Source organism: Chiloscyllium plagiosum, chromosome 1 (genome assembly GCF_004010195.1).
Source record: "Chiloscyllium plagiosum isolate BGI_BamShark_2017 chromosome 1, ASM401019v2, whole genome shotgun sequence".
In the NCBI taxonomy this organism is placed as follows: Eukaryota; Metazoa; Chordata; class Chondrichthyes; order Orectolobiformes; family Hemiscylliidae; genus Chiloscyllium; species Chiloscyllium plagiosum.
In genome coordinates, this window is record NC_057710.1 from 73441420 (window position 1) to 73450343 (window position 8924).

At 40.5% G+C, this 8924-nt stretch overlaps 1 protein-coding gene across 1 annotated transcript in view; it reads right to left on the minus strand.

Annotated features, from left to right (window-relative positions):
• Positions 1–6678: 6678 nt before the first annotated feature.
• The window catches only part of ercc8 (excision repair cross-complementation group 8), a 73145-nt gene continuing 70899 nt past the window's right edge, over positions 6679–8924 (minus strand). The window contains exon 13 of the mRNA XM_043689347.1: positions 6679–6856. The gene's annotated coding sequence lies outside the window, so the exon portion shown is untranslated. The remainder of the gene's footprint in view (positions 6857–8924) is intronic.

The window sequence follows — 8924 nt, forward strand, 5'->3', positions numbered from 1 at the left end:
GGCCTATCACCCTCACCTTGACCTCCCTCCACCTATCGCATTTCCAAAGCCCCTCCCCCAAGTCCCTCTTCCCTACCTTTTATCTTAGCCTGCTGGACACACTTTCCTCATTCCTGAAGAAGGGCTTATGCCCAAAACGTCGATTCTCCTGTTCCTTGGATGCTGCCTGACCTGCTGCGCTTTTTCAGCAACACATTTTCAGCTCTGATCTCCAGCATCTGCAGCCCTCACTTTCTCCTAAAAGAACACAGAGGCCAATATCCAGGAGAATGCACACTCTGGAAAATACACCTACAACTGAATATAGTAAAAGGCTCGAGATTAAGCTTGGTAGGACCAAAGTGGTTGAGAAAGATTCAACTTGATTGGATCAAGTTTTTTGATGAGTAAATGGCCATCTTACTGAAGTCCGAATTAAATCCTGGATGTTTTTCAAGGAGGGTTTATCACAGGGACCAAGGCTACCTTAAATGTCGACCAAGAAGCAATTCCACAATTCTGCAAGACCTGTCTAGTGCCTTTTGCCTTACGTGCAGAAGTAGAGATAGAAACAGGAGGCTGGAAAGAAAAGGAATTAGCAAACCAGTACAGTTTGCAGAATGCACAGCACCAGTCATATTGATTGTGAAGTCTGACGGGTTGGTTCACCTTTGTGGAGATTTTAAACAAACGTTAAACATATTTTTGCAGCTGGTTAAATCCCCAAACTCTTGCATACTGGACTTATACACAAAACTGGTGAGGGGCTGTCCTTCACAAAGCTGGATGTGAGCCATGCATACCTGCAATTGCGATTAGATGAGGATTCCCAGAAGTATGCTACACTTTGTACCCATAAGGTTTGTATCAATATACAAGTCTGCTTTTTGGACAATCATCAGCCTGTGCCATTTTCCAGCAAATGATGAAGAACATTTTACAAGATCTACTTTAGGTCACTATTTATTTGGGTGATGTGCTAAGAGTCGAGAAGTCTAATAGAGAGCATCGAGAGAACTTCAAGACAGGGCTTAAACATTTCTCCAAGGAGAGAAAAATGTTTGTTTCAGGCACCCCAAGGGAACTACTTGGGCTACAGATTCAACAAGGCCAGGTTATACCTATTGGAAGATAAAGTGAGGACAGTCTCAGGTCTTCCAGCTCTCATGTCTCTTCCGGAGCGTAGGTCTTTCCTTGGGTTGGTGAATTATTATGGAAAATTCATATGTACCCTGGCCTCCACCTTGGCACCCTTACATTTGCTATTGGAAAAGGGTCAGCCTGGGAAATGGTCTCGTAGCCAAGAAGTAGCCCTTAGGGAACTAAAGGAGCAGCTATTGTCATCTAAAGTATTGACACACTATGATCTGGTGTTGGAATGTGATGCCTTCCCCTAGGGCATCAGAGTAGTGTTGGCTCACCAGTGGCCCAGTGGAGAGAAACACCTGATGGCATATGCTTCCCAGACTTTGGCTGATGCTGAACAAAAATATGCTCAAAGGAGGAAGGTTTGTTGCAATCATCTTTGTTGCGATCATCTTTGTTGCGAAGTTGGGTCGAGTAATTGTAAATTGGGAAGGAGGAAGTTATAAATTGGGGTTTGTAAAATTGTAAAATGTTAGAAGGAGGAAAGCATTGTGTGGTCCTTTTAAAGGATGGTGTTTATTTGGGGCTTAGAGATTTAAAACGGATATCTGTGAAAAGCAGCTGGAAAGGTTGGAAGTACAGAGAGCACCTGAATTGAAACATTTGTTTCAAAAGGCCATGCAGTTAGCAGTTTTTACCAAGACAACAGTCTTTCGAATTTAGCCAATCAATTTGAACCAGGCCCTTAGATACCAAAAATCTATTAAATTTAAATCTGATGGTTTTGACAACATAGGACCAATCCTATATAAGAGAGCTAACTGCCATCCACCAGAGCTAACAACCCTCAGCGCTCGAGAGAGAATTGCTGGCTCTCACAGTCATTTATGTATTAGAGAAAGTACCATCTCAATAATAACAGTATCAATGACAGAGAAGATGTTGCTGAAGAAGAAACCAATAGAGATGGTACAGAACACTCCAGAAGACATGTAACCTGGCTGTAATTTCAAGAAACAAAACTCTTTTTTAAATAAGTAGGACTTGTATTTATTGCAACAGCATATCATTATTCTTGCTTTATTGGACAATAGTTAGAAGGGATTTATTCAGTTTGTTAATAGTTTCGTTAATTTGATCACCGTTACCGAGTTAGATAAATAAATTGTTACTTGTTGATTTTAAAGTGAGTGTTAGAAATTTATTTTACTTAAACACCAGAAGTTGCTGAGAAGGAGGTTGCACCACTTTTAACACTCCTTTTACTGATGATGGTGCAAGGCGCTCCTCTTTGGGTGTTTCGGTTTTAGTTCTCCGCTTTATAACATCCTTGGTGTTATGAAGTTCCACCAATACCTTTATGGATATAAATTTGTAATGGCAATGGACCACAAAACCCTGCTAGGGTGATTTAACGATGACAAGGCTCATAGCTTCTGGCTGAATTCAGTGGTGGGCGTATACAATGACAAGTTGGAACACTGTCCACAAGGCAGATGTCTTGCGCTACCTCCCACTAACAAATACAGCACCAGTGGTGCTGCCACTAGAAGAGTCCATTCTGGTTTTAAACTTTCTGGACACCTTTCTAGTCACCGCTGACAATATCAGACCACGGGCACAAAAAGATTCTGTTCTGACAAGACTAAAACAAAATGAGGGAAATTAAAAGGCCATCTTTCTAGATCTGGCAAGACCAGATCACCATAGAGGACAGCATAAGGGGAGCAATAGTGATTGTCCCAAGCAAATGTTACCACCAGATACTGGGTCATCCAAGGGTTTCCAAAATGAAGATGCTGGCAGGAAGTTATGTCTGGTGGTCAGAATTGGATGTGAAAATAGCTGTGTTGGTGAGGCAGTGTCAGACTGCTAACAAGGACCAATGTTAGCACATAGCAACTACCTCACATTCGTGGGAATGGCGGAATAAACCCTGGACTTAGTTACATGTCGACTATGCCAGTCTTTTCATGGGCTCAATATTCTTACGGATTGTGGATGTTCACTCAATGCGGCTGGATGTGCATGGAGTTCATTCGTCAAACATGAAGATGGCGATTGAAAATCTGTGAGCATCTTTTATAATATACAGACTCCTGGTGGTGTTGGTCACAGACAGTGCACCCTCATTTACCAGCAGAGAATCTGAGCATTTCCTAAGGTTGAACAGCATTCCATGTGTAAGGACTGAGCCATATGGTCATCATCCAATGGTCTGATGGAAAAAGCGGTTCAAACTTTGAAGGCAGGCTTAAAGAAACAGCTTGGAGAAAGTGAGGACTGCAGATGCTGAAAATGAGAGTCAAGAGGGTGGTGTTGGAAAAGCACAGCAAGTCAGGCAGCATCTGAGGAGGAGAATTGATGTTTCAGGCATAGGCCCTTTATCAGGAATCAGCCTACAGCTTTATTTGATACCAAACTATCCTGGTTCCTGTTTGATTATAGAACCACCCCTCATGCAACTGAAGGGTCAGTTCCAGCAGAGTTACTAATGGGGAGAAAACTCTGCACCAGATTAAACCTGATCTTCCTACATCTGGGTAGGGGAAAGGGCAGGGTAAAATGGCATCAGAAATGCCAATGCTGGATACAAGACTCCTCTAAGTGAGAGACAGTTTAGTTCAGGGGACCAAGTTTGGTGTCAAAACCATGTGAATGGCCTGCATGGGTAACAGACATGGTTGATGTGAGGTCAGGTCCTGTGATATACAAGTTACAGTTGGAGAGGCAGTCCTGAACAAGCATGTGGACCACCTGAAAGCTAGAACCTTGCAGGAGCAAAACATACCTGGCCTCTCAGAACATGTGGCGAGGCTGTCAGAACGTGTGGGTTCTCCTCCTCCACCCAGCATTGAAAACACCGCTGAGGATGCAATGGACACGACAGCCTCAATGTCATTACCACCTGCAGAAAATGAATTTTGGCCAAGACAGTCCAGGTGCAAGAGGAGTTCTATAGTGTGGTACATGCCACCAATGCCCAAAGCACAGTCGGAGGAACCGAACCTGGTGCAAAAACACCCCAGGAGAGACTCCAGGAAAAATAACAGGCCTGCATCCCAGGAGTTAGTAGAGGAGGGATGTAGTGATTGGAATGATCTCATAGAGTATGAGTTTCCTGATTAGGGCTGTAAACCTCGTCTAATTAGGGAGCCCTGACTGACAGATATAAACAGGAGTGTCAGAGGTTCTGCTCAATCGAGGAGCCGGCTCTATGCTAGCTGGGTCACTGCCATGTACTGTGTATATGTAAATAAAGCAGGCCTTGGTGACGGGATACTGGTTTTTGTGGAGTTATTTCAGTAAGGTTATTGATTAATCCTGTCTTGTTACTTATTAACAGGTTAGCATTAGAATATATTGCTTGAAGGAATTTTCCTGAATACATTACTAATACACTTTATAACTAACACCTTTAACACACTAACATCTTTCCCACTTTAAACAACGTCATTGATCATTAATACAGTTCCATTTTAACAGGCCCAACTTATTTCTTCCAGTGTGCTGTTATCACTTTTAGAGGGCCTATAAATTACTCCTTTAAGTGACCTTTTCTCTTTCATATTTTTTTTATCGCTACCCAATCTGATTTTATATTTTGCATGGGAGAGGCAAGGTCATCTCTTACAATTGTACGAATAGCATTCTTAATGAGGCTTACTTCTGCCATCTCAGCCGGATTACGATGATTGGCATTCTGTGCATGTTATCCAGTATTCAGCATCAGTCACACATGAAGTTTTAGTGTAAGATATTTCAATTGTGTTATGGAGTTGTTCCACAATGGTACATTTTTCAAACTAGTAAGGTAATACACTACCATATTCTAAAAACTGCAAGTTTACTAACGTGCTTCTCCCCCGTGGCTTTGATGCACATTGATGTTGACCTCTGAATGGCCAACAGATTATATATTACAAATATATGAATGAAGGTTCCTTGTATTTGTGGAACACTGATGTCATCAATCAAATGTAAAATGAAGCTATCTATTTAAACTGAAATACAAATATAGAGGTGTACCAAAAAATGCAACTAAACTGTGTATCATGTAAAAGCAGAAAAATGCCAATTTGGCTTCAAGACAGATTGTATAAATTCTCTCAATCACAATCTTACATTTAAAGCTGTTTTGTCAACTGTTTGTTCACAGAAAAAGGTATATTCCACAAATACATCGGCATCTCTTGTGAATTTGAAACTCACCTTTGTGTAGGCTGAGAATGGAAATATTGTGTCACAGTATTAATAATTAACATTTTGATAAATAACACACTTGGTCATTTGGGAAGCTCACAGACCTACGAAGGCAGGAAACTCCACCAAATGCAATTAGAGAAATTGGATCAGTCCACAGCATTAAGTAACTGCATTTTTCTTACAATCCAATAACTTAGAGGAATTTCTGTTCTGATACTTAGATTTGGAAGAGGAGAAATATTAGCACCAAATTCTGATGTCATCTCAGACACCATCAACTAGGGAAAGAAGAAACACCATTACCATTTCTTTGGTCTCCAAAGTAAAAGACATTAAAATGATCAAATCATATTACTGCACGGTTGAAGAGCATGAAGCTCAACTGATGGGAATGTTTATTTTTGATATATGACTTGCATGTGGTATATCCTCTTTGAAGAATAACCCTTTGATGTCCTTAGCAGGTATCAGCATAGTTCAAATATTTTCAATTGCTGCTGCTGCTAATTATTATAAACAATTCACAACCAACAGACATATGAATAAGAGTGAGCCAGTTGGCCCTTCAAGCTTGCTCCGCAATTCAATAAGATCATGGAATATTTGATTTTAATCTCTACATTCTTGCATATTGTGGTAATGCCCAAAAGGACTGTAGGAAACCAGTTGACTGCTTAACAAAACAAAGAGCCAACGGCAGACAAATTTGTGTCGCATTTCACAAACCCAAAAGGAACCCTTTCAGAAATACAATTCGGAGAAGGACAGAGCTCTGCTTCTGTCATTCTCTGTATTAACCAGCTTCTAAGAACAACAATCATCATCTGACAGATCTGCTTAAGCAATCTTTATTTACATCTGAACAACCTAATGTTTCTTCCATACGTGCATTTTCATTTGACACAACACTTCATTATTTTTAGTGCATCTCCTAAATTCACTCTGCTATTCACAGAAAATATGAAACAAAGGATTAAAGTTTTAGGGACTGTTTTCTCATAAGATGATAAGGTCACACAAGAGAGACTAGCATGTAAAATGAAAGTACATAGAATTGGGGTGGTGTCCTGACATAGATACAGAACAAATTGGCAGACATGAAACAAAGAGTACGAATAAACAGGACTTTTCGCAAGTGGCAGGCAGTGACTAGTGGGTTACCATAGGGATCAGTGCTTGGACCCCAACTATTCACTATACATTAACGACTTAAGTGAGGGAACAAATTGTGATATCGCCAAATCTGCATATAACACAAAGCTGATTGGGAAGGTGAACTGTCAGCAAAATGCAGAGATACTTCAATGTGATTTAGACAAGTTGAGTGAGTGTACAAATGCATGACAGATGAAAGATAATGTGGATAAGTGTGAGGTTCGCTGTTACATTGCAAGAAGGAGCAGGAGGTCAAGTGTTACACAGTTGCTTTATTATAGAGTTATTTGCTCTACAGCAGCAAGATTAGGCTTAGTTGATTTCCACCCAAAATGGATGATGACATCAACACTACATCATCTGATTGGACTCTTAAACTGATAGGTCACCGAATATGCACAAATACACATTCCTTCACATCAAAAGGTTCCTGCAATGAAAACATTCACAATATTTACAATGTTTTTTTAATTTTTGTTTGGGACATCAGTTTCACTGGCTGGCCAACATTTATTGACTGTCTCTAGGTGCCCGTGAGAAGATGGTGAGGAACTGTCTTCTTGAACTGCTGCAGATTGACTCACAATCCCCTTACAGAGAGCGCTCCAGGATTTTGACCCAGCGACAGTGAAGGAATGGTGATACATTTCCAAATCAGAAAGGTGAGTGGCTCAGAGAGGAACTTGCAGCTGGTGATGTCCCAATGTACCTGCTGTCCTTATCCTTCGCGATGAAAGTGGTCACGGTGAAATATGGTTCTGTCAAATTGCTACTATTTCTTAATAAATTTTGGAATCTGGCTTCTCTCGCTGCAGTCTCCACAAGTGAGTAAACGTAACCACCACAGTAACGCAGAGACAACTAATTGAAAATTTGATTGATTTACTGTCACTTGTGTTTTACAGAGAATACGGTAAAATAGTGAAAAGCTTCAACAGTTGCCACAATCCAGTGTCATTTTGAATAATTTGAGAATAAAAAGAGTGAAAAGATGTAACTGAAAGAGAAGCTATCTTCATCTGGCTGCCTCCACTGAGTCCTGCTTCATTTTGTTAGCTTGAACAAAATAATGGGATCTCTGCATGGAGGAGTTCCAGCTCTCTGTATTTTCATCATATTACCCGATGGTGCCAAAAGTGTCTCTTTTGCTTAAATTGCAGCATGATATGTCACTACGATGTACCATATGCCTCACGCCACGAAAAACTATCACTATCTTGCTTCTTCCTATTTAAAACAAAGCATTCTTGAGACTGCCTGTTTCTTTCAAATTCTACACCCCCCAACTAAACACATTTTTCTGTGTCCAGTATTCATTATTGTACTCACAGCAGCTTTTTCATGGTAGAACACCTAGAGAGCTTCTGCACTGTTCACATTTTCCTTGGATTTTTTTTTGTTTGCTGACTGTACCTGCTTTGATGTAGTGATTGAATTTTGAAAAAAATCAAATGATACGAAGTGCCTCAGAGAGCTGCAGGGAGGATCACATTTTTAATGAATCAGTGGATTGAACCAGTGGTTTACCAAGCATTTTTATCTTCATTGCCTGTATTATTTGTGTTTTATTCCAAGAAGGACCATGACGCCAAAGCTTTCAACAGCAGGAGCTTTGTTATGGAAATGTTAGGCAAGGTTAGACTAAGCTGTTTTCTGTCCAAAATGGCCAACAACAACACTATTACATCCACTGTACATACGCAAATACACATTGTCCACTTTAGTAACAAAATCAGGAAGGCAGATTATCTGAATGGTGACACATTGGGAAAGGGAGAGGCACCATGATACCTTGGTATCCTTGTATACCAGTCATCAAAAGTAGGCATGGAAGTGTAGCAGGCAATGAAGAAAGCAATAGTATGTTGGCCTGCAACATGAGAGGATTTGGGTGCAGGAGCAAGCATATCTTACTGCAAATATACATAACTACACTAGGAATACTGCGTACAGCTTTGGTCTCCTCATCTGAGGAACGATATTCTGACTATGGAGGAAGATTTACCAGACTGAGTGATGGGATAGCAGGATGGGGAGAGACTGGATTGGATAGGACTATATTCACTGGTGTTGAGAAGAAAAAAGGGGATCTAGACAGAGAAAAGGTAGGAATGACTTTAAGAACCAGAAGGCTCAGAATAAAAAATCTGAGGTACATCATTTAGGACTGAGAGGAGAAATTATTTTCCCAGAGTGTGGTGAGCCTGTGAAATTCACAGAAAGTGATAGAGGCCAAAACATTGTAAGCTTTCAAGGAGTGAGATATAGTTCTTAGGGCTAAAGGGTATGAAGGGTATGGGGAGAGAACAGGAACAGAGTACTAAGTTGGATAATCAGTCAAATCGAATAGTGGAGCAGGTTGAAAGAGCTGAATTGTGTTCTCCTGTTTCTATTTTATCGATGCTTCACAAGCTTGTCGACTGTTCTAATTTGAAAATAGAGCACAAATTTGGAGGGTAACTGATCTTTGTAATGTCAGACAGTTTATTTACATTATA